Source organism: Eriocheir sinensis, chromosome 46 (genome assembly GCF_024679095.1).
Source record: "Eriocheir sinensis breed Jianghai 21 chromosome 46, ASM2467909v1, whole genome shotgun sequence".
In the NCBI taxonomy this organism is placed as follows: Eukaryota; Metazoa; Arthropoda; class Malacostraca; order Decapoda; family Varunidae; genus Eriocheir; species Eriocheir sinensis.
In genome coordinates, this window is record NC_066554.1 from 7,566,692 (window position 1) to 7,592,315 (window position 25,624).

Below are 25,624 nucleotides of genomic sequence, written 5' to 3' on the forward strand. Positions count from 1 at the left end.
GCCTTGGGAAGCGACACAAGGTATTTACGTTGGGAAAGAGAAGACGACAAGGGGATATGATACAGGTCTTCAGGGACTGAATAAGTTTAGTAACGTTGATCTTTACATTTTTTTAGGTTCGAAAGAACTATAAATTATGGTTTTCCAGTTTCAGTGAAGCAGTGCAGGGCAGGACACACATCGTCAAGAGTTATGTGCCAGAGGAACAACCTCATTAATCGTTAGTGTTTAGCTACAGGAGTAATCTGAACGTTCCCGCACGTACGCACAGAAAGTGATTGGATTTCCTCTGCGGGTCACTGAAGTGCTTGATGAACTGATTAAAATCACTATTTTACGGCCTAGTTATTAGTCAACAGGTTTTCTGTTGCCTGATTTTCCACGTGTTCATATTTCCTCTTCCTCCTGCATCCCCTCCTCCTCATCGTCCTTGTCCTCGTCGACTTTCTCTTCTTCCTTCCTCTAAATCTCTTCCTCCCACCACTCCTAATACTCTTTTTCCTTCTCCTCCATTTTTCGTATTCTTCTCTTATTTCTAATCATCATCATACACTTCATCTTCCTTCTCCTCCTCCTACCCAACTCTTTTCCTTTCTCCCTCTCCCCACCTTGGCTTCTTTTTTCCCTATGACCAACAAACTCTCTTACCTTCCCCCCCCCCTCTTGCACTCTCACTCTCCTTCCTTCCTCGACGCTGAAACACACCCTTCCTATTGCCAACTAAGCGACTCTGTAACTCAAACACTCCCGCTCTCGTCCCGGCTGTGAAAGAAGGAACTCAAAGAAACGCGGGAAAGTACTGGGAGTGGACCAACCTGACTTGATGGAATAAGATGGGATGGGATGGGACTGGATGGCAAGGGATGGGAGGGAACAGGGTACCATTGGATAGACTTCTATGGAATGGGATGGGTAGGGATGGGAAAGGATATGATTGGGTGGGAGGTGATAGTATGGGGTGGGAAGAGATGTTATGGGATGGGATAGGAAAGGATGGGATGTTATGTAATGTGATAGGATGGGAAGGGATGAGCTGTAATGTTATGTAATGTAATGGGATGGGATGGGATGATGTGTAATGTGATGGGATGGGAAGGGATGTGATGTATTGTGAGAGAATGCGATGTGATGTTATGTGATGGGAGGTGATGTAATGTTATGCTATGTGATGAGATGGGAAGGGATGGGCTGGGATGTGATGGGGTATAGTGGGATTGGGTAGGATGGGGTTTAGCGGGATGGGATGGGATGGGAAGGTTTGAAATGGGAAGGGATGGGCTGAGCTGGGCTAGGATAGGACTGGATGGCACGGAATGGGATAGGAAGGGATGTGATGAAACGGGACGGAATTTGATGTGACGGGATTGGATGAGATGGGATTGGATGAGATGGGATTGGATGGGATGGGGTACAGATGCAGGAAGCAGCAGGGCACGTCGCTTTTGCCTTTGATTTATGCATTTGAATAAGTGGGCGTGGCTCTCCTCTTTCCCTGTCTGTCTGTCTCTCAATCCTTCTGTCTCTCGTCTCTAACCATTATCCACTATCCCTATATCCACTCCTCCGTCCTGCCCCCTTCCTGCATCCTTTCATCTATCCATCTGTCTTTTCCTTCCCTTTATTTAACTCCTTTTCCCTCCTTTCCTCCGTCTCTCCGTCCTTCACTCCCTACCGCCCTGCCACCTCCCCGTCTTCATTCATCTACTTTCTATGCCTCTCTCCAATCTTCCCTACCTTCCTCCCTCATTGCCTCCATCCATCCCTTCAATTCTTTTCCTTGTATCCCTCCTTCCTCATCTGTGCCTCTCTCCATCCTTCCTTCCACTTCCCTATCCCTTCTCTCCCTTCAGCCACTTCCCTGAATCTCTCTACTCATCTGCCCTCTCTCTCCCTCCCTTGATCCCACCCTCTTTCCTCTCCGCTTTCCTCCCTAATTCCCTCCGTCCTCTCATTCCTCTGTCCTATCTTGCCTCCCTCCGCCCACTTTACTGTTCTCCTCTCCCTCCCTTCTCTCCTTCCTGTTTGTCCATCCTTCTCTTCACTCCTCTCTCCCTACCCCTCCTCCCTCACTCCGCCCCCCCCCGCCCCCCCGACGTTCACTTCCCTGCATGTTTCCGGGCCTTGAAAAATTCTCCGCCGGTCTATAACTTCCAGTGGTGCGCTTTGTTCTGCTTCTTTTTCTCTCTCCCTCTATTTATTTTTTCTCTCCGTGTGTCTTTTCTCTCTCTCTCTCTCTCTCTCTCTCTCTCTCTCTCTCTCTCTCTCTCTCTCTCTCTCTCTCTCTCTCTCTCTCTCTCTCTCTCTCTCTCTCTCTCTCTCTCTTTTTTCTGTGGTGCTTTGCTTAGGTTGAAAGCCTTTGAGCGGGTCTATCCTACAGCGAGTGTGTTTGTTTGTGTTTGTGTGTGTGTGTGTGTGTGTGTGTGTGTGTGTGTGTGTGTGTGTGTGTGTGTGTGTGTGTGTGTGTGTCTCTCTCTCTCTCTCTCTCTCTCTCTCTCTCTCTCTCTCTCTCTCTCTCTCTCTCTCTCTCTCTCTCTCTCTCTCTCTCTCTCTCTCTCTCTCTCTCTCTCTCTCTTATTTTACTGTTTCACTATCAAACATTACATCGTTTTATTATGCTTATGACCTGGACACCGTATATTGCATGACTCCTCTTTCTCCTCCTCCTCCTCCTCCTCCTCCTCCTCCTCTTGGCTTCCTTTCTTCTTCTCTTTGCGCCTTTCCGTTGATGGTTATATGAAGTTTTTGGCTTCATTGCCAAATTTTGTGTTTAGTTCTGTTTACCGGAAGAGAGAGAGAGAGAGAGAGAGAGAGAGTAAAAACTGACATTCCACGCATTCTGACCTCATTCACACGTGACATAGTTCTTGTGTAATCATTCGCTACCCTAAAATCAACCTAAAAAAACATCCTTGACTAATCTTTCTTTACTTCCTCATACAAGTGCACAGCGACCCCTTCCCCCCAAACCCCTCCACACACACACACACATACTCTCTCCCCCACACTCCCCTAGACATTCCCTCCACTCCCTCTCCCTCCCACTCATTCCCCTCCACCCACACCCCCTCCCACACCCCTATCCCACACACTTCCCACACAGTCACGTCCCATCTCATAAACAGAAATCTCACACGTCACAACCTTTTAACTTAGCATTTCGCAGTTAATCGTCTTTTTCGTCTTTTTTTTTTTTGCCTGCGCGGCCGTGAACTTCAGTCTAGTATAATATTAATAAATGTATCATGCTAACCACCTCTCCCTTCGCTGTGTCTTGTTTTTTTTCCTCTTTTTGTTTAGTTGTCCATCTCCTGTTGTTTTGTTCCTCTTCTCTTTTTCTTTAAGTTGTCCGTGTCTCTTGTCTTGTTCCTCTCCTCTTTTCTTCTTTAGTTATCCATCTCTTGTCTTGTTTCTCTTCTCTTTTGCTTAAGTTGTCCATTTTTTCTTCCTATTCGTCGGCAGGATATCGTCAACCTTTGCTTGCTTCCTAATCCAAAAGTCTCGCTTCCACTCGTATTCGTATCCTGTCTTAACCTTTCTCGCAACCTTTTTCTCTTTTTTTCATTCAACTTTTCGAAGCTCCTCTATCGATCATTCATGTGAGCCGTAATTGCCACTCTGATACAAGGTCTTTTTTCTTCTACTTCCCTCACGTTTTCTTCACAGCAAAAAACGGATCTCTCTATTACTAAAGCCTTCACCGTTCCTCTTTATTATTCTCTCCTCACCTTTTCTCTTCGTAACTTCTGTATTGATAATTTATGTGTGCCCTGATATAAGCTCTCTATTTGCTTCCCTCACCTTCTATTGACAGTAATCGTATCTCTCTATTACTCAACACTCAACACTCATTCTTCTTTTCTGATCACTCGCGTGCTGCAGGATTGGAACTCTGATACATGTGGTCTTTATTGCACATTATTTAGTATTTCCCCCACCTTTCCTTCTTTACACTATAAGCATGTTTCCCTGTTATTTACCACTCCTCTGAACTGACTCCTCTGCTGTAAAAACAACAACAACAACTCCGCAACAGCTCTTTATTGGTGAGTCAAGTGAACCGTGAATGTAGCTCCTTTTTACGCGTTCTTTACTCTGCTTTGGATATGATAGAGAGCGGAGGTTAGGTACGTTGAGGAGAGTAGCATCGAAACGCCTCTGGAATCGAGTTAGATCGTGTTTTTGGCCTAACTTCTTTGTGGGTGAAGCGTGTTGTGGGAGTGTTTTCTTTAATATCTTTTCTTTAGTCCTTTGTTTGTATGGCTTGCCGTAAATAGTGAGTTATGTTTAGCGTGTGAGTACGATTATAGCTTTTGCACTGGCAGGGATCAAAGTAGGTTGGAAGTAAGTTGAAAGAAAGTTGAAATTAGGTGAAGCGAATGGAAGAAATAGATCTCAGCCACGCTTAAGGTTATAGGGCGCAAGGGTTGAGTGTAGTGGTGTAATGATTGGCGTTATGTGTGCTTTGTCAACTGGTGGGATGGGGGAAGGGGGAGAAGAGTTGAGGGAAAGGGGATTGAGGTGAGGGAGGTAAGGCGAGCGGGTGTATTGAGTGGAGTGTAGAATAGTTATGTGTGGGGGGGAGAGAAGAGTTAAGGGAAAGGGGATTGAGGTGAGGGAGGTAAGGAGACCGGGTGTATTGAGTGGAGTGTAGTTATGTGTGGGGTTGCGATCTGTACGGAGAGGTGGGAAGAGATGAGTTGAGGTGAGGTGAGGCAGGCAAGAATGGTGGATGCACTGAGTGGCTTGTTGAGTAGTTAGGTGTGCGTTATGATCTGCTACGGGGAGGTAAGAAGAGTTGAGTTGAGTTGATGTGGAAGACGGCATTTTTTATTTATCTTTATTTTATTTTTTACAGCAGAGGAGACAGTGCAAGGGCGTAAAAAAAAAAGAAAACATTAATGAAAAAAAAGCACGCTACTTACTGCTCCTAAATAGAGCAGAGTGGCCAAAAAGACAAATCAATTTCGGGAGGAGAGGTGTTGATACCCTCCTCTTGAAATGCTATCTCTCTACATTTCCTGTGTCTGGTTCCTCTCTTCTTTTGTTTTAATTGTCCATCCTCTGTCAGTTCTCCGTATGGTATTATGACCGCGCAAGTCCTTTTCTTCTTCCTAACGGTTGCCGGAGGTCTTCAGCCTTTGCTTGCTCTCTCTAATCCATAATTCTCGCTTCCTCTCGTATTCTTATCCTATTCTAATCTTACTCCTAACCTTTCTCTTCCTTTCTTTTATGCAACACATATATCGCAACCTCTCCATCGATCATTCATGTCAGCCGTGATTGCAGCCCTGGTATAAGCTCCCTTTTTGTACTTTAATCACATTTTCTTCACAGCATAAGCGTATCTCTCTATTACCCAAACCTTTAAAATTCCTCGTCATTATCCTATCCTCATCTTCTCTTTCTTCAACATCGTACGTTTCGGAACTTCTCTATTGATAACTTATGTAAGCCGTGATATAAGCTGTCTTTTTCACTTCTCTCATCCTCTCTTCACAACATAAGCGTATCTCTATTTCTAAACCCCTAAACATTCCGCTGTATTATCCTCTCCTCACCTGTTTTTCTTTTATTCAACACTTCGTAACTTCTCTATTGATTATTATGGGCTGTGTGTATTATCACCGCACAGTGAAAAGAACAGCGGATCATAGCCACGCATAACGTTATAGGGCGCGAGGATTGAGTGAGGTGGGAGTATTGGATAGCGTGCGGCGTCGTTGTGTGTGTGCGTTGTGATTTGGTACAGGGAGATGAAAAGAGAAGAGTTAAGGTAAGGTGAATTGAGGTTAGGCAGGTAAGGGTAGCGGGTGAATTGAGTGCCGTGTAGTGGTGATTAGAATTGAGTTGTGGTCTGGTAAGGGAAGGTGGGAAGAGATGAATTTTGGTGAGGTGAAATGAGGGAGTCATGTAAAGGTACTGAGCTTATTGAATGGTGTGTACAGTTAGATGTATTGTGATCTGATACGTGGAGTTAAGAGAGATGTGTTGATGTGAAGTAGGGTGAGGTAGCGTCAAGGGGGAAGTACAATTATAGCCACAAACACGAGTATCTGACACGTTCTGACCCTTGAAACAATTGTATATAGAAATCAAATAGCGAGTGCCTGCGAGGGGGAAGGGTCAAAGCAGGATGAAATTAGTCTTTTGTTAATGTTGTTTCCCTCTTAGTGTAATTTTAATGCCCTGGAAATGCCGACTATTTTACCCCTCACAGCGAGCAGGCAATGTTAGTAATGAGTAAAGATAATTTTGTTCCGGCCAGCAGCAGCGAATGGAGTTTTTACGCGGCATATTTTTCCCTAGATATCCATTTAATTTCACTAACACAGCGGCCAAAAGAACAACATTGTCACCGGATGATATGGAAACTTTTAACTGCAAACTAAATTTCATAATCTTTTTTTGGGGGTGGGCCTCTTTTCCATTCTTTTTACTGCAGCAACATTTTTTTCTGCCATCTCTTTATTTTTCAACTCTCGGTCCGTTTCCTTTACCCTAAAAAAAAGAAAGGTTGAATCCCGCCCAGCATGACCTAATAAATAATGTAATCTTTGCCGGCTGGAATTATTTGTGCGTCAGCTAAATTATACGGTAGGACCCGCCCGGGGCTGATAAGTTACAATGCTGGCTTTAAGGTTACTTGGGCCTTTGCTGCGAATTGTGTTGTATGTTGTTCCTTATGCATTGTGTGTGTTGTTGTGTTCAGTGTGTTGCCGATTGAAGGATATACTGTGTGTGTGGGAAGGTTATGTTTTTTTTTTTTTTTTTTTTGCAGTAAAGGAAGCAGCTCAAAGGGCAAAAAAAAACCCCACATATATAATACCAAAAAAAGTCCACTAAGCTCTGCACCTATAAAAGAGAGTAGAGTAGCCAAAAGAGAGGTCAATTTCGGGTGTATTGTTTAATGTTTATGAGAGAATGAATTTAACCTTCTATACGTGTTTTTTGTTGTTCTAGTTCATGTTATTATTATTATTATCATTGAGAGAAGAAACAGGTAGAGAGGAAAGAGTTCAGACACTATACGTTGCCTGTTCATCAGCCCCTAAACACCTGAGACACCGAGAAAGAGTAAATGGAAGTGGAAACAATGAGAGGGAATGAGAAATGCTGTGTAATCTACGTTCTAAGAGTTCAGTGTTTTTGTATTATATGTTTTGCGTCAATGTGTGTGTGTTAACTCCCTGGATGCGAATTTCCTACAGTCAGACCTCACCAAGCTACAGGAATGGAGCAAAAAGTGGTTGTTACAATTCAATGAAGAAAAATGTAAAGTCCTGCACCATGAGAGGGGATATCCAGCATACCAATACCACATGGGAAACACTCCACTATCCACCACAGAGGCAGATAAAGACCTGGGACTATGTAACCAGGGTACCAGGGAAGGCCAAATCCGTGCCAATTGCAGCGGACTGGTTAAGGAGGGAGGGAAGTGTTGAGGGAGGCCGAGAATTGTGTTTATAGAAACGACATTCATTCACGACATTCTCCGACCGAAGATGGCCTCTCTTCTGGCCTCTCGCTCTTTATTCTTCTGTCCCAGCGGTGGAAGTTTCGAGGCAGACGTGATTGTTCTCAGAGGGATCAGAGTAACCTTCTGTTTGTGTTCGCTTTTGCTGTGATGTTGTGTAATTTGCGTAAGTTTATCATTGCTTTTGTGTCCTGTAATTTGCGTAAGGAAGGAGGGTTCTTGTTTTTAGGATTTGCGTTTTTTTTGTTTGTTTTTGCCCTGGAGCTGCCTTCCTTGCCGTAAAAATAAACCTGTTCGTGTTTTTGTGGCTCTAGTAAGTCGAGTTTATGTTATGTAATTTGTATTAGGCGTTCACTGTTTTGTATTGTATCATTTTTGACCCAGCGGCGGACGTTTCAAGGGAGACGGGATTCATTTTAGAAGGATGAGCTTAACCGTCTGTTCTCATGTTTCTCTTGGTCTAGTTTATCTTGTGTAATTTGTATTAGGCGTTCACTGTTTCGTATTGTATGATTTTTGACCCAGTGGTGGACGCTTCGAGGGAGACGATATTCATTTTAGAAGGATGAGACTAACCTTCTGCTCTCATGTTTCTCTCGGTCTAGTTTATGTTGTGTAATTTGTGTTAGTCTGTCATTGCTTTTGTGGTCTTTGATTTGTTTTAAAGATGAGCTTAACCTTCCGTTCGTGTTTTTGTGGCTCCAGCTTATGTTGTGTAATTTGTGTTAGTCTACCATTGCTTTTGTATTTAATGAGTTGCCTAAGGAGGGAGTGTTGTTTTAAGGACGAGATTAACCTTCTGTTCGTGTTGTGGCTCTGTGTTGCGTAATCTGTTAAGCGTTTAGTCTTTTGTACTGTATATTTCGCCTCCGTGCTGGGAGTGTTGAGAGAGGCTTCGGATTGTTTCATTTTTGAGGGATGGGATTAACCTTTTGCCTGTGTTTTATTCCCTGCGGATTGTGACTTTACTTTACTGTGTGTTGGGTATTGCGTGTTGTGGGTCAGAGGTCATAGCGTGAAGGGAGAACGATGTATTTACAGAGGTATAGCATTAACATCTCATTATTGCTTTATACCATTCTGCTGTGGTCTGCGTTTACATTGTTTACAGAGGTTTAAAGAGAGAGAGAGTAGGGAGTGATTGTAGGACTACAGACATGCGATTACCATACAGAGAAGGCCCTCACAGAACAATGGATAGAAATGGCTGGAAATGATATACGATAGAAGAGAGATAGAAGTTTAAATAAAGGAGGGGGAGGGGGGGATACTTGGACGAGAAACCGAAGACCACCACATACAAAAAACTCCCAAACAAGACAATGAATAGAAATGAATAGAAATTAAGTAAGAGAATGAATAAAAGTAGAATATAATAGAAACAATAGTAGAAATAAAATAAAAATATATAAATAACAGAATATATATTAGAGAAGATAATTAAGAGAAGAGAAATCAAAATAAAATAAAATATAAATAATAGAGGAGAAATTTAAATGTCACTGGTACGTGGAATATTCGAGGCCTCCCCATAATGCTGAGTTCGTGAGTCCCCACAACTTTTAATCCACCTCTGTGTTTGTTATTCATCATGTAATTCACCACGGCCTGATCACGTTCTGAGCTCGCGACCACCAGCCAGTAACTACCCTTCCCGAATGAGCTTTGCGTTAGGCCCACGTTGTATGTTTTAGATCAGACGTTATAGGGTAAGAGAAAGGCTACGTTGTGTTTATAGAGGGATGGTATTATGGCGCAGTCTTTTGTGTATTATCTCTGGCTCTGGAATTTTAGGTTGTATTTTTTAATCATCCCTTTTTTTACAGTAAATAAATAATAGATAATGAATAATAAATGCTGGTGAAGAGAAAGAAGGTTGAGAATGAAGAGAAGGAAAGGGGTTTGAGGAGGAAGTTAGAGAGGGAGAAGGGGAAGAAGGTAGAGGAAGGAGAGAAAGAAAGGGTTTTGTGAAGGAAGTTAGAGAGGGAAAAGAGAAAGGAGATTGATGAAGGAGAGAAAAAAACGGATTTGAGGAGGAAGTTAGAGAGGGAGAAAAGGGAGAAGGTAGAGGAAGGAGGGAAAGAAAGGGGTTTGAGGAAGACGGTAGAGAGGGAGATGAGGAAGAAGATAGAGAAAGGAGAGAAAGAAAGGGGTTTGAGGAAGACGGTAGAGAGAGAGAAGAGAAAGAAGATAAAGAAAGGAGAGAAAGAAAGGGGTTTGAGGAAGACGGTAGAGAGAGAGAAGAGAAAGAAGATAAAGAAAGGAGAGAAAGAAAGGGGTTTGAGGAGGAAGTTAGAGAGAGAAAAGATAAGGAAGATAGAGAGGGAAAAGAGAAAGAAGATTGAGAAAGGAGAGAAAGAAAGGGGTTTGAGAAAGAAGTTGTAGAGGGAGAGGAGAAAGAAGATAGATCAGCTCAAGGCCAAAAATATAACGGAGAAAAATGCCCGCTAATCACTGCCCCTATAAAAAAAAAGTGTAGATGCGTGGCCGAAAGAGAGGTCGACTTCGGATGGAGAGGTGACTCGATACTCTCCTCTTTACCTTGTGGGAATAGCTTGTGGTTTGAGTTATATCCTTTTCTATAAGGCCTTTTGTTGAGCTGTATCTGTCTCCTTAACCGTAAGAAGCGAAAGGTATTCAGCGCGTGAGTATACCGTTCTAATCTTTGGTCTGACTTCAGTGTGTGTTGTTTTTTGCTTTAAGATCTTATGCCGAGCTCTTTGTCCGTCTGCTTTACCTCAAAACAACAAAAAGTGAGTCGTATTTAGCGCGTGAGTATCCTGTTCTAATCTTTGGTCTGATGAAGGTAAAGGCGAGGCGTGGCTTTAGTGTGTCTTGTGTTTTGCCTTAAGATCTTTTGCCGAGCTCTTTGTCCGTCTACTTTACCTCAAAACAACAAAAAGTGAGTCGTATTTAGCGTGTGAGTATACTGTTCTAATCTTTGGTCTGATGAAGGTAAAGGCGAGGCGTGACTTTAGTGTGTGTTGTTTTTTGCCTTAAGATCTTTTGCCGAGCTCTTTGTCTTCTCCTTTACCTCAAAACAACAAAAAAGTGAGTCGTATTTAGCGTGTGAGTATCCTGTTCTAATCTTAAGTCTGATGAAGGTAAAGGCGAGGCGTGACTTTTTGATCTAATCTTCTTTTTTGCTCTCTTTGTCGTCTTCTTACCTCAAAACAAAAAAAAGTGAGTGGTCTGATGAAGCTATAGGCGAGGCGTGGCTTTAGTGTGTCTTGTGTTTTGCCTTAAGATCTTTTGCCGAGCTCTTTGTCTTCTCCTTTACCTCAAAACAACAAAAAAGTGAGTCGTATTTAGCGTGTGTGTATCCTGTTATAATCTTTGGTCTGCTGAAGCTATAGGCGAGGCGTGGCTTTAGAGAGGGATGATAATATTGTAAAGCCTTTTGTGTTTTGTTCCCGTCTTGTGTGGGTGTAGTGCGCGCTGTGTGGTGAGCGTTGGAGTGCGGTGAGCTTTGTAGCGGCTACCGTTGTTTAAAGCGGCGATACATGTATAGGTAATGGCGGTCCGTGGAGGGGCTCCCATTTATTCATTCTTCAGGTTTGGGAGTTTAGTTTATGAGGGGTCGATACTAAACGGAAGAGAGGCAGCGGTGGTGAGGCTGCCTGAATAATTGTGTTAAAAAGTCCGTGTGTGTGTGGGGGGGGGGGGGGGGGCTGTGGGGCGGTAGGTGTGTGTGTGTGCTAGAGTGCGTGAATGTTTTGCTAGGAAAACTGAAATGTGATGCTGTGAAAGTTATGTGTAGCTTTGGGATTATTATTATTATTATTATTATTATTATTATTATTATTATTATTATTATTATTATTATTATTATTATTATTATTATTATTATTATTATTATTATTATTATTATCACTATTATTATTATCATTAATATTACTTTTAATTATTTTTTATATTGTTATTAACCACGGTGGAATAAGGAGAGCCGTAAGAGTACAAACACAGTGAGTCACAAAGTCTGGAGCCCCGGCGCACGTGAGCCACAGCATCAGAGGTCAAGAGAATAGAGCAGAAGATAGGCAATTAATATTAATTACGTCTGGCAAACTGAGATGATCAAGCAAAAGATCAGTTTGATCAACCCCAGTTCACCTAAAACCGAGAACTAAGTATGACAGAAATAAAGTGAAAAAAATAGATAAATAACATTAGATCTAGCTATCTGAGAGTATCAGATAACATAATGAATGTGTGAGAGAACAGTGTTTTTTTCCGTTACGTTTGCATCATTGAGAGACTAATACAGACTGAAGGTTAAACATACACACATTCAATTACGACTTGAATGTGTTAACATTTTCTTCACTGCATAATCGAAGAGGCAGCTCCTGGTGAAAAACTCTTTAGAAGAAACACTCCTGAAGTTGTGACGCGCGGCATCTCGTTGCCTTCAGTGGTAACGAATGTGCTAAGGAATACCTGGATGGTCTAGATGATACAGACGCACTTGAAACGCTGCTATGCAGAGGATGAGATGTACTAGACTGAATTTTTAATGATATGCAAAGAGCACGATGTCCAAAATCACATCACATTTCTAATGCTCGGCACATTAGTAGTCTAATAAACTTTATTGATTAGTTTCATATGACATCCAGCAGAAGGAGGCCAGACTGGCAGCAGTACTCTAGGAGAGGAAGAATTGAACATCGAAAACAGTTGAAAGACCTGGAGGATTCAACAAGAATGGAATGTCTTTCTAAATATTTGAAGCTTCTGAGCGACAACATACTAATTCACGCTGTGATTTGCAAATGTCAGCTTTGAATCGACCATGACACCAGCAGTCAATCTCCTTAGATACATTTATTGATAAACTGTCTTCAAATAACGTACCTTGAACAAATACTGTATTATAAGGAGCAAGACTAACTGATAATATTTTTTACTCTTCAATGGATTAAACTTTATAGTCACACTTTTGGTACCAGTTAGACATTGTAGGCGGATCACAGTCCAGTGTTTCAGAGACGGACTGACGCAGACTGGAAGAACGCACAATGGACAGGCGTAGCATCATCAGCTTAACGAAACAAATTATTCTTCGTTACCTCGATCAAGTGATTCGTATAATATTATGTAATGAATAGAAGAAAACCCAACACGCTTCCCTGAGGCACACCAAAATGGACATGAAGCATTCTCCTATAAGTACCATTCATACAGACACGATGAATGCGACTTTTGAAGAAATGACGATTGACAGGAAGAACAGAGCAACCCACTAATAGATTGCAAAAATAGGATGTTGAGGAATTGAACCATTACTCAAACTTTCCTGGGTAAGGCATTATACAGTATGCACTTATATCAGCGCAATAAGCTTACTCTCCGCACTTCGTCTTCCTCGTACACTGACGCGACCAAGGATCACACGCTCTCTGCTTACTGGTACGAGTTGCCCGACACTTCTCTGTACACTGGCCTTTATCTTTGGACTGAATCATGATTTTTTTATGAAGCACCGTGCTTGATTATCGAAGTTTTCTGATGATTCAGGGAGGCGACGGATCAGAACTAGAAAAAAATTGAAGGTCCAGCAGATATTGGACATGTCATTCTTAACGAATCCCCAATTAACTCTTGAATTAAGGAACACCTGCTTTTAGGGATGGAAGGGATGAATGAGATTAGTGGGAAGGGGGAGGGAAGACGTGCCTGTAGGATTCGTTATTGTGCGTTCGTGTTTGTGATTATTTATTTATTTATTTGTGTGTGTGTGTGTGTGTAGGTAGAGGTTTGGGTGTCGTGATATGGAATGGTTATGGCGTGTAGGACGGTGTAAGGTGAGAGATGCACTGTTGTGGGTCTGTGGGGAGGGCAAGGGTGTGGATATTAAAGACTGCAATGTTCGCGGGGTAAGGAGGATGCATGGACAGGGGAGGATGGCGGCGCAACAAGCTACAGCATGCGGGGAGGGGAGTTAATGGCATGGCTGGACCCTGAATCATAGCCATTGTTTGTTTTCTTGACGGTGGTTTTGTCTCCGCGAAGCAATAAAGCGAATTAACCCGGGAGCAGCGACGGGCCAAATTTGTGCCATGATTTAACCCCCCCCAAAATAGATGATACATAAACTGATCACAAATGCGTTGATATATATTATGAAATGGTTTGTGTGAGTGATGATTTTTACTCATTTTTCTCGCTTAGAGGGACCATTAAGAAACATGATCCCCGCTGCTACCGGGTTAAAAGTTGCTGAACTATTTCAAGGCGAGGGAAGACTTTAATTGCACTTTTCTTTGTCTCCTGTGTGACGTAACACCGCGAATTACCCTCCACAACAGGAATTTCTGTGCAATTTAACTTTCTTTGATATTACAAAAGGAGGATAAGGTAAAGTTGGGGGCATACGCTATAGTTGCGCCTGGCCGCGGTGCCTGTCTCCGTTACATTGGCCCTTGAGTCTGTTTTTTGTTTTGTTTTGTTTTTACAACAAAGGAGACAGCTCAATGGCACAAAAAAAGGAAACAATAATATAAAAAAAGCCCGCTACTCGCTGCTCCTAAAAAGAAAACAAGGAGGTGGCCGAAAGAGGGGTCAATTTTGGGAGGAATGGTTGTGGTGGGAAGAGCCCCAAGACAGTGATATCCGTTTTACCGCAGCTTACTTTCCCCAGGTGTCCCCAGATATCCATTAATGGGACAGCCCGAACGGGAGGATGAACACCTGGGTAAGTTGCACGCCGACCGCTCAGACCAGGATTCTAACCCGGGCTAGCGGATTCGAAGCTAGGCACGCAAGTCACTGCACCACGGAGGCTTATGTTTTCAAAAGTGACTGTATAATGGTGGTACATAACACACATTACCCCGAAGATCATAGAAATAAATGACCCGTTACAAGAATGAACGATGCTTCTATATTTTGCATTGTTTAAGGTAGGAGCAGTTTGCAGCGCCACGTTGTGTCATAATTTCCAGCAGTATCATTACATAACACTGCTAGACTAGACAACTCATCCTTGAGACTATGGAAATTAATCACATTTTGGTGCGAATGAATCCTCTGTGTATTGTGGATGGCTTAAGGCGGCAGAACATTGCAACACACCGAGGGATGTCATTTCCTGAAGTGCTGGTAATGATAACGCAACAAAGAAGAGTGAGTCCCTGAACGCCGTGGTGAACGCACTCGCGGGAGGACAACCGGTGCGTGACCCTGAAAGAAAAAAAAAAAAGAGTTAAAAGATTGCAAACGGCAGGTGTGGGAGGCCTGCTGAAGGAGCCGCGGCGAGGCACTCCATCACAGGCAGCGCATGAAGGGGCGGAAAATTGGACGGCGCGCGTAAATCAGAGGCATAACATAGCCGTGGCTGCAAACAAAGCAATAGCAGAACAAACGTCATAAATACACGGCAAGCTGAAAGGAATGTAATAATGAAAACTCGGCGGTGTTGTATAAAAGCCTCCTGTGTGTCCGGTGAGGCGGGGAGCTGGCTGTCCGGGTGGCGGTGTGGCTGTCTGACTTTCTGGTTGACTGTGTGGCTTTCTGGTTGGCTGTGTGGCTTTCTGGTTGGCTGTGTGGCTTTCTGGTTGGCTGTGTGGCTTTCTGGTTGGCTGTGTGGCTTTCTGGTTGACTGTGTGGCTTTCTGGTTGGATGTGTGGCCTTCTGGTTGAGTGTGTGGGTTTCTGGTTGGCTGTGTGGCTTTCTGGTTGAGTGTGTAGTTTTCTGGTTGGCTGTGTGGCTTTCTGGTCGAGTGTGTCGCTTTCTTGTTGGCTGTGTGGCTTTCTGGTTGAGTGTGTGGCTTTCTGGTTGAATGTGTGGCTTTCTGGTTGTCTGTGTGGGTTTCTGGTCGAGTGTGTGGCTTTCTGGTTGAGTGTGTGGCTTTCTGGTTGAGTGTATGGTTTTCTGGTTGGCTGTGTGGCTTTCTGGTTGAGTGTGTGGCTTTCTGGTTGAGTGTGTGGCTTTCTGGTTGAGTGTGTGGCTTTCTGGTTGAGTGTGTGGCTTTCTGGTTGAGTGTGTGGCTTTTTGGTTGAGTGTGTGGCTTTCTGGTTGAGTGTGTGGCTTTCTGGTTGAGTGTGTGGTTTTCTAGTTGAGTGTGTGGCTTTCTGGTTGAGTGTGTGGCTTTCTGGTTGAGTGTGTGGCTTTCTGGTTGAGTGTGTGGCTTTCTGGTTGAGTGTGTGGTTTTCTGGTTGGCTGTGTGGCTTTCTGGTTGAGTGTGTGGCTTTCTGGTTGAGTGTGTGGCTTTCTGGTTGAGTGTGTGGCTTTTTGGTGGAGTGTGTGGCTTTCTGGTTGGCTGTCTGGAAGTCTGGCTTTCTGGTTGGCTGTGTGGTTGTGTGGGTTTCTGACTGGCTGTGTGGCTGCGTGGGTTTCTGATTGGTTGTGTGGCTGTGTGGGTTTCTGGTTGAGTGTGTGGCTTTCTGATTGAGTGTGTGGCTTTCTGATTGGCTGTCTGGAAGTCTGGCTTTCTGATTGGCTGTGTGGCTGTCTGGTTTCTGGTTGGCTGTCTGGCTTTCTTATCGAGTGACTGGCTGTGTTGCTTTCTGGTTGACTGGCTGGCCTTCTGGTTGGCTGTGTGACTGTCTGGCGTTCTGGTTCGCTGTGTGGCTTTCTGGTTGGCTGTGTGACTGTCTGGCTTTCTGGTTGGCTGTGTGACTGTCTGGCTTTCTGGTTGGCTGTGTGACTGTCTGGCTTTCTGGTTGGCTGTGTGACTGTCTGGCTTTCTGGTTGGCTGTGTGACTGTCTGGCTTTCTGGTTGGCTGTCTGGGTGGGTGGAAGTGCGTGCAGGCAACACCGTTTTATGTGTGGTGTTGAGTCGGGGTCACAGGTGGTGCTGGGGCAGTAATGGAGGCTGCGGCAGGTGCTGGACTCTTCTCCTGCTGCTCGGGTCCGGAGTGAGGCCGGCCGAGTAAATTTAGTGGCAGGAAACAGTCACTTTCGCCCCTAGTCAAATGGGCCACAAAGCTTCGTGCCGGGAATGTATTGGCGCCTCCGGCCTCGCCCGGCGCAACACACTTCCACTTTTAGCGCCGCGTAACAAATCCACGTTAGGCGTCGGCTGCATCTTGAGCACAACACAAGTTTATTCCCGCGTTTGTTTTAAGAGTCCCCGCGACTTCATGCTTCTCTTTTATGCCCGCGCGGCGTAATGCGACGGCGAACATTCATACAGCGCCTCGTTCTCGTCGCCGCGGAAGGAGGGAGGAAAAATAAGTGGCGTCGCTGCTCTGCTGGCCGGCCTAACGGAATTACTGGCGCGGGGCCGAAAACTAAGTGCCTGTGCTGAGGGGGTGGCGGGGGGCGCGGCTTCCCCGGGGATGTCAGGAAAGAGCAGCCACGTCAGGTTAGTGCCAGCCGCGCCTCACACGCCGCCCCGCCACGCCAGCCACGCCACGCCGCCACACCTGCCCCCGGGCCCCCATCCCTCCCCGCGTTGTTGTTGTTGTTGTTCTTACTGTTTTTGTTGTTGTTTTAGCTGTCAGGTTGTGCACACGCTCCGCTACCTCCCCCAGCACACCCCGCCTACACTCCCCACATTCTCTCCCCACAAGGCACGTCATATTAACACTCTTCCCTCTCCCCGCTGTACACCAACACTAATACTCCCCAACGCTTCTTTTTTTTTTTTTATCGATCCATGTCAACACATTTACAATACTCATCGCCTCCAATACTTTCTTGCACTCACTCCCCTTCCCAATTTCATTATTCTTTAAATCTCTCTCTCTCTCTCTCTCTCTCTCTCTCTCTCTCTCTCTCTCTCTCTCTCTCTCTCTCTCTCTCTCTCTCTCTCTCTCTCTCTCTCTCTCTCTCTCTCTCTCTCTCTCTCTCTCTCTCTCTCTCTCTATCTAACCTAACCTAACCTAATCTGACCTAGCCTAACTAAACCTAACCTCTCTCTCTCTCTCTCTCTCTCTCTCTCTCTCTCTCTCTCTCTCTCTCTCTCTCTCTCTCTCTCTCTCTCTCTCTCTCTCTCTCTTTAACCTAACCTAACCTGACTTAACCTAATCTGACCTCTCTCTCTCTCTCTCTCTCTCTCTCTCTCTCTCTCTCTCTCTCTCTCTCTCTCTCTCTCTCTCTCTCTCTCTCTCTCTCTCTCTCTCTCTCTCTCTCTCTCTCTCTCTCTCTCTCTCTCTCAACACCCCACAACACACAAAGGCTCACCAATACTCTCCCTCTCTTCACTGTTTACACTCTTCTACTGCTACACACGCCCTCTATTCTTTGTTTGCACTCCCCCACCAACAACACTTCAATACACGTTCCAACACACACTCAACCTCTCGACTGTAAAACCTTTTCAGCAACACACATATCCTTCTCTTTGCACACCCCAGCAACACTCCGAATAACTCTCAAACACTTCCTCTCGCTTCATCAACACATTCTCTCCTCTGTGGACACCCCTTAGCAACACTATGAAACACTATCCCACCAACACACACTCTCTCTTCAGCAACACACCCTCTTTTCTTTGTACATACACTCCCCTGCAGCACTCCAATACTCCCTCTCTCCCTCACAACACACTCTCTTACTTTTTACACTCCCTGCCAACACTTCGAAACACTCCAACACTCCCTATCAAGGAACACACACTCCTCTTTGTACACTCCCCCAGCAACACACACAATGACTCTCCAACACTCCCTCTCTACAGCAACACACTTCTTTGTACACCCTTGCCAACACAATGAAACACTCACATCCATACACTCCCTTTCTTCACCGCAACGCACCCTCTCCTCATTGTATACCCACTCCAACACTATGCAATACTGTCATACTCGTTCCCTTCACCGCAAAACTCCCTCGCGCCGCCCCAGCCCCGAGGGACGCCCAAGATATGTACGTCTCTTTGTGTGCCCCGCCCTGGCTGGAGGCTGGGGACGGAAGGCGCGGCTGAGTGCTTGGCGGAGGCTGGCTGTACCGCCCCGACCACCACAACGACCACGACCATTACTACCACCACCATCACCATCATCACCGGCATCACCATCACCACCAATAACAACAACAAGAATACCGCTACCACAAACAACAATAATACCAACAATAACAATACCGTCACCACCATCACCACCACCACCACCAACAACAACAACAACGATACAGCACCACCACTATCACCATCAGCATCACTACCTCCATCTCCATCTCCATTTCCATCACCACCACCACCACCACCATAACCCAATTCGTATGAGGGTGAGAGCTTATTAAGGGAGGTGCATTAGGGTGAAGGGAGTTGATGTGGTCTGAGCTTCACTACCACCACAATCACTACCACCACAATCACTACCACCACCACTACCAGCATCACCACTACAGCTACCACCATATCACTTACCATTTACCACAATAGACCAGCACTACCATTTAATCAACACCACTACCACTACCAGCTACCACTAACCATATAGAAGGCCTACCACCATTGCCACCAAACTACCAACCACACAGCACCATTACCACCATCACCACCACCATCACGCCGGCTTCCTGGTCTCGTAAATAGCAGAGCGAGGAACGAGTGTGATGGGACGAAACGCAATTACTAAAGATATCTGAGACAGGGAGAGAGAGAGAGAGAGAGAGAGAGAGAGAGAGAGAGAGAGAGAGGCGGTAGACATCATCAAGTTTGGTCTTGTTTTCGTTCTTTCGTTTCTATTTTCCTATTGTTTTTTGTCACGTCACATTACACACACACACACACACACACACACACACACACACACACACACACACACACACACACACACACACACACACACACACAGAGGGGACAGTAACCACTCCTTGTCAGTGGAAAAATCCTGGCTGAGCGGGGTTCGAACCTCAGCTTGCTATACCGCAAAGCCTGACAGCGCAGCGCTTTACTACTGAGCTATCTGATCGGTGTGTGTGTGTGTGTGTGTGTGTGTGTGTGTGTCAGCCTCGTGTATTGTGTTGTGTGTAAAATGTTCGCTCATCCGTCAGGCCCACTCCGGTCGTTACCCGTCACACTGTGTCCTTCACCTCGACGTCTCTTCTTCCACCGACTCTTGGACCCGCTACGGAGTCTTGTGATTACTGTTTTTGAAGGGTACAGAGAAGACACGTTGGGTTGTCGTGAGTGTTTTTCCCTTTCATGGCGCAGATATCTTGCAAAGCTACCGCCAGGGTCATGAAACCACCCTTGAGAATCCCCAAAGCTTCCACGAGAGTCTTCTTAAATACATGTATACAGTGAAGTGTCGAACCGCTTGGGAATACGGACCTTGGCCTCTTTGAAGACACCGGTTTGAAGACCTTGAAATAGCCCTTCGTGAACCTGTCCTCTTGAACGTTTAGTGTCCTTCAGCTCACCTTTGCCTCCTCGTGGGCAGATCCTCTTTGAATACACCTTCTTAAACAGGGCTCCGTCAACAGGCTTTGCTCTCCTTCGCTTCCTCCTCCTCCTCCTCCTCCTTTGTCCTTTCATGTTCTTGTTCTATTACGTTCTGATCTGCCCTGCCTTCATGCCTGCTAGATATCGTGTTCTTACTTCTCTCTCTCTCTCTCTCTCTCTCTCTCTCTCTCTCTCATGAATAAATCTTTCTTAAATTGGCTTTTGTCTTTATTTTATTCTCCTTGTTCTTGTTCTTCTTCATTTCCCTTTTCTTCTGTTTCTTCATATTTTTCTTGTTCTCCTCTTGTTCTTGTTCTTGTTCTTGTTTTCATGTCTTTATTCCTGTTCTTTTTTTCTTGCTTTTCTTTTCATGTTCTTGCTTTTGATCTGGTTCTTCTTGTTCTTTTCTACTTTATCTTCTTCCCGTCCATTTTCTCCTCTCTTCCTCCTCCTCCTCCGCCCTCATGCAAACCGCGTCTTACAACAAAACATCTTTTCTACTTGCCTACTTTGTTGTCTTTTTTTTATTTTTACTCTCTCTCTCTCTCTCTCTCTCTCTCTCTCTCTCTCTCTCTCTCTTCACGTTTTATTCTTCTCTTCCTTCTCTTCTTACGCTCACCACCACCATCACCACCACCAGTCAGCGTTCAGTGTTGGTCTTTATTTCCTCCTTCTTCTTCTCCGTCGTCGTCGTCCTCTGCGTCTCGTCTTGGCCGTCGTCGTCGTCCTCTGCGGCTCGTCTTGGCCGCCGTCGTCGTCGTCCACTTAGGCGCCGAGGTCCCCGGAGTTGTTTTCCTGCTCTCCTTCATGTATTATTCAGCGCAGCGTGGAAGGGCGTGTCGGGCCGCTGGGTTGACAAGTTGCTGCTGACGGGTCCATGTTTACTGCTGTTCTCCTAAGTCAGCCTCCCTCCCTCCCCTTCCTGGTCTTTCCCTCCCTCCGTCATGTCCGTTCCGTCCCTCTCTCTCACTTCCCCTGTCCGTTGTTCTCTGCTCTTCTTCTCTGTGGCTCTGATGTCCATTGCTGTCTTTCTTCCCTCTGTCCCTTATTTTCCCTCATGTTACTCCGGTTCTTCCCTTTTTCACTTGTTTTTCTTCCTCGCTGTCCTTCCTTCCCTCCGTCATGAACCCCTCCCCTCTCTCTCTCTGTTGTTCTCTGCTCTTCTCTGTGGCTATGATGTCCCTCACTCTCTCGCTTCCTTCTCTCTGTCCTATGCCTGATGTCCCTTTCTTTCTTCTTTCTCTGCTTCCCGTTCTTGAAGTCCCTCCTTTTTTTTTCCTTCTTGTTTTTCGTGATATTCCTCGCTTTCTTCCTTCTCTCATTTCTGTCCCATATGTCTTTCTCTTTTTTTCCTTTCTCTTCTTTCCTTTCCTGTTGTCTCGTTTTTTTTTATTCCTGCATTTTTTTCTCTCTCTTGCTATTTTTCACTCCCCTCTGTTAGTTCTTTCCCTTTACTCCTGTTTCCCTCATCTCTCTGTTTTTTTCTTCTTTCCCTCCCTGTCGTTCCATTTTCTTTTCCTGCATCCTTTTTTTATCTCTGTTGGTATTTTTCACTTCTCTGTTAGTTCCTTCCCTTTACCCCCTGTTCTCTCTTCCTGTTCACCGGCTGTCTCTATCTCCGTTCTTCCATCCGCTCCTACGTTGCTTCTTTTCTCCTTTCTCCTCATTTATTTTATTCCCTTCCATTCTTTCTTCCTTGTTCTCTGGTTTCTTCATTCTTTTCCATTTCCTTCCTGTCCCCATATCCGTCAGGCCTTTTTCGCTCCCTCCCTCTGTTCCCTCCCTCCCTCTCGCCCCTTCCCTCCCTCCCTCCCTTTTTTTGCTCCCCGCATTTCCCATTTCCTTCTCTAATATCCAATAATATCTTCCTGTGTCGTTGTCGCCCCTCTCCTCCTCCTCCTCCTCCTCCTCCTCCTCCTCCTCCTCTTCGTCATCTCTCGTCATTTCCCTCTTCGTCTTTACCTCTCACTCTATACATTTTCTCTTATCTTATGTAATATCCTCTGCTTTCAATTTCGTTCTCCTTCTCTTTCTCTTTCTCCTCCTCTTTGTCCTCTTCATCTTGTTCTCTCATCTTCAAGCAATTCAATATCTTCCTTTTTTTCTCTTCGTCCATGTCTTCATCTTTCTTCTCATTCCCTTTTCTTGCTCTTCCTTATCTTCTTCATCTTGTTCTCTCATCTTCACCCAATTCAATATCTTCCTTCTTTTCTCTTTCCTCTTCCTCTTGTTCTCTCATCTTCACCCAATTCAATATCTTCCTTCTTTTCTCTTTCCTCTTCATCTTGTTCTCTCATCTTCACCCAATTCGATGTCTTCCTTTTTTTCCCTTGTCCTTGTCTCCGTGTTTCTCTCCATTCTCTTCCTCCTCCTTGCCCTTGTCCTTGTTCGTGCTATTGTTCTCATTCGTCTTATCCTCCTTATCTTAATTCTCTCTCCCTCTCAATATCTATCTTCTTTTTCTAAATCCATGTCTTCGTCTTTCTTCGCATCCTCTTCCTCCTCCTTCCTCTGTCTCCTTGTTCTGCCGTTGTTCTCATTCCTCTTATCCTCCTTATCTTAATTCTCTTTCCCTCTCTTACCCTCTTCTCCCCGTCCACCTCTTCCCTCTCTCTCCCTCTCTCCCTCCTCGTTCCTCCCAAGGGCACGCAGCATATATTTCGGCGTTCATTTTTCCGCCTCCGCCCCTCCCCCTCGCTTCATCAAATTAAGTCCTATTTATGGAAGATTTCCCCCTCGAATAAGTGTATTAAGCATGAAGCGAGCGAGTGTGTGTGTAGGGAGGGGGTGGATGGAAGGTGTGTGTGTGTGTGTGTGTGTGTGTGTGTGTGTGTGTGGAGGCGGATGTGTAGGAGTTGTAGTAGTAGTAGTAGTAGGAGAAGTAGGAGGAGGAGGAGGAGGAGGAGGAGGAGGAGGAGGAGCATTAGCAGTAGTAGCAGTGGTGGTAGTAGTAGCAATAGTAGTCGTAGTAGTAGTAGTAGTAGTAGTAGTGGTGGTAGTAGTAGTAGTAGTAGTAGTAGTAGTAGTACCAGCTCAACTATCACCACCACCAACATCTCCTTCCCTTAAACACAAATCACACTACAGTCACATCATTGTAATTCCTAAACGTGGATCCACAAAAGACAAAGGAAGAAAAGTCCCCACTAAATTCTTGCCCAGATTCACCGACATTCTTCTTCTATTTATCAACAGTTTACTATTTTTTTTTCACGCCGTATCCCGAAGCATCAATTATCCGCCCTGCGCTGCCGTGTAACGAGTAAACTTTGCGACTGTTTTGCCAGCACACTCTCGTCCGTCACGTGTGTTGTCGCGTCCCTGAGCCGGGGAGTATCAGAGGATGAATTACCGTGACGCAGCCAGTGAGTGAGAGCGGCTGGACAGGCTGAGGGTTGGGGGGGACTGAATGGAAGGACGGGTGGGTGAAAGACTGTGGTAGGAGGGTGAGTGGACGGGCTGCTGGTGGGTAGGAGACTGGGTGGAAGAGGGGGTGTATTGAGTGAATGTGGGAGAGTGGATGAGTCAGTTAGTGGGAGAGCGAATGAGTTTGTAGATTAGTGGATTGGGTGAATAGGAGGGTAGGTGAGTGAGTGGGTGGGAGATTGGATGAATGGGTTGGTGAATGAGTGGTTTAGGTAAGCTTGGGAGAATAAGTCAGTGAATGGGGGAGTGGGGAAGATATGTGGGTGGGTAGGAAGGTGGGTAGGAAGTTGGGCGGATGATTGAGTTGGTGGGAGGGTGAGAGAATGGATGAGTGGGTGGGTAGGTGAAAAGGTGGATGAAAGTGGAAGAGTGAGTGGGTAAGATGGTAAATGGGGGAGTAGATTAGTTGGTCTGTTTGAGTGTGAAAGGCTCAAAATGTGAGTGGATAGGAGAAAGTGGGTGAATGGGTGAATGAATGGATGGCTGAGTGGAAGTGTAGCCCGGCCGTGGATGAGTGGGTGTGTAGGTGAATAAATGAGTAGTAGGGTGGGTGAGTCAGTGGACTAGTGTGTGTGTGTGTGTGTGTGTGTGTGTTTGTGTGTAAGTGTGTGTGTGTGTGTGTGTGTGTGTGTTTGCTTGTTTATGTATCTATCCATCTATCTGTCTGTGTCTGTCTACATGTCCAGCGCGTGCAAACATCACTCAGTCACTTTGCGTTGTGGTGCGTCGTGTTCCAAACGTGTCTTGTCGCTGCCGCCGCCACAGGCCTGCTGATAAGCGTATGACCAAACATTGTCAGTCCTGCTAATCGCCTCCACTCAACTAGCGGCACAGATTAAGCGTGAGGGATTACCTTCTGATGTGCACAGTGTTCTGCCTTGTACTGATTTTGTATTGATTTTGTATTGCATTTTTGTATTTTAATTGTTTTGTATTGTATTGTATTGTTCTGCTCTGTATAGGTGAGTTCGTATAGTTTCATTACTACAAGTTCGGTGTTCTCAGACGCTTTCGGCTGGGTCTTACTTTTTTGCGTTTTTTTCATATGTTATTTACAAATCTTACCCTTTACATTAGTTTGGAAAAAGGTTAGAACATGCATTTGCTTTCTTATAATAGCCATCCATAAATCGGTGCGTATATACAGCGTGATCTTAATTTTTTGTCAGATTCTTTTACATATATCGCATACAAATCATGGCTCTTGCACTGCTTCAGAATAAGATTGGAATGACTTGTTGCTGCATAAATCACAGGTTCAGGCACAGCATAAAAAAAAAAACTTCTGTACCCTCTTGCAGTGATTAGCGTTTTTGTTGTTATTTTTTGCCCTTGAGTTGCTTTCTTTACTGTAAATAGATAAATAAAAAATAGTCTAGCGCGGCACTATCACATATTCCGACATTTCTCACCTTCAGACACGCCTCGCTGCACCTGAGAATGCCGCCTCCCATTACCTATTGATTGGCCCACACCTGCACCCACGCCCCGGCCGGTGAGTACCCAGTAAGCCGCAATACCTCTACCCAGAAGCGTATTAACAGTGTATCCGTCATTCTTTCTCCGTGACGGCTGTTTTAGGGGTTACTGCAAGCCTCCCCGCGGCAATATATCGTGTACTTTGTTTGCACACTTGATGCATTCTGAGCTTTTGCTTACTCATTATATTAGTGTCCGATGAGTTAGTGAGCCAATAATCTGCTGCTATGCTACCTGGAAATATGTTGATAGTTTCCTTCACCCTTTGCGTTCTTTGATTCTCACTTCTTCTGCAAACCGTCGACTATCACTAATACTATCACTAACTTATAATCTTCATTTTTCATAGCCACACTCAATACACTCTACTGTTGCAATACATTAAGATTCATGGTTGTATATCGTTAGTGAGTTTACCGATAATCTTATGCTATGCTACCTGCAAATATATTGATTGCTCTCTTGGTTCTTTATTCCCTTCTCTGATTCCCACTTCTTCTCCAATCCGTTGAATATCACTAATCTACTCTCCCAGTCACCCTCTTACCCGCTCACTCTCCCACTTTCTCCAAACTTTCTCGTCTACCAAGTTTATCATCTATTTTCCCACTCACTCATTCAGCTACTCACTCATCCGCTCAACCTCCTACCCACCCACAGGACATTTGTTTATTCTCTTCACATTCAATAGCCAGACCCAAATTAGCTACTGTTGCAATACCTTAAAATTCTCAGGGTTCTACATCTCTCTTTTCGTTTTCTTTCCTTTATACCCACTTTTTTGCACTAATTCTGACACGATGCTATTTTTTTTATTCTACTCATTCTTTGATTTCCACTTCTTCCCCAAACTGTTGAATATCACTTACCAATCCAACGGGACATTTATTTATTATTTTGGCATT

At 44.9% G+C, this 25,624-nt stretch overlaps 1 long non-coding RNA gene across 1 annotated transcript in view; it reads left to right on the forward strand.

Moving 5' to 3' along the window:
• Positions 1-25,051, forward strand: part of LOC126980946 (uncharacterized) — a 62,861-nt gene extending 37,810 nt beyond the window's left edge. The window contains exon 3 of the long non-coding RNA XR_007733678.1: positions 24,659-25,051. This is a non-coding gene — a long non-coding RNA (uncharacterized LOC126980946). The remainder of the gene's footprint in view (positions 1-24,658) is intronic.
• Positions 25,052-25,624: the final 573 nt, after the last annotated feature.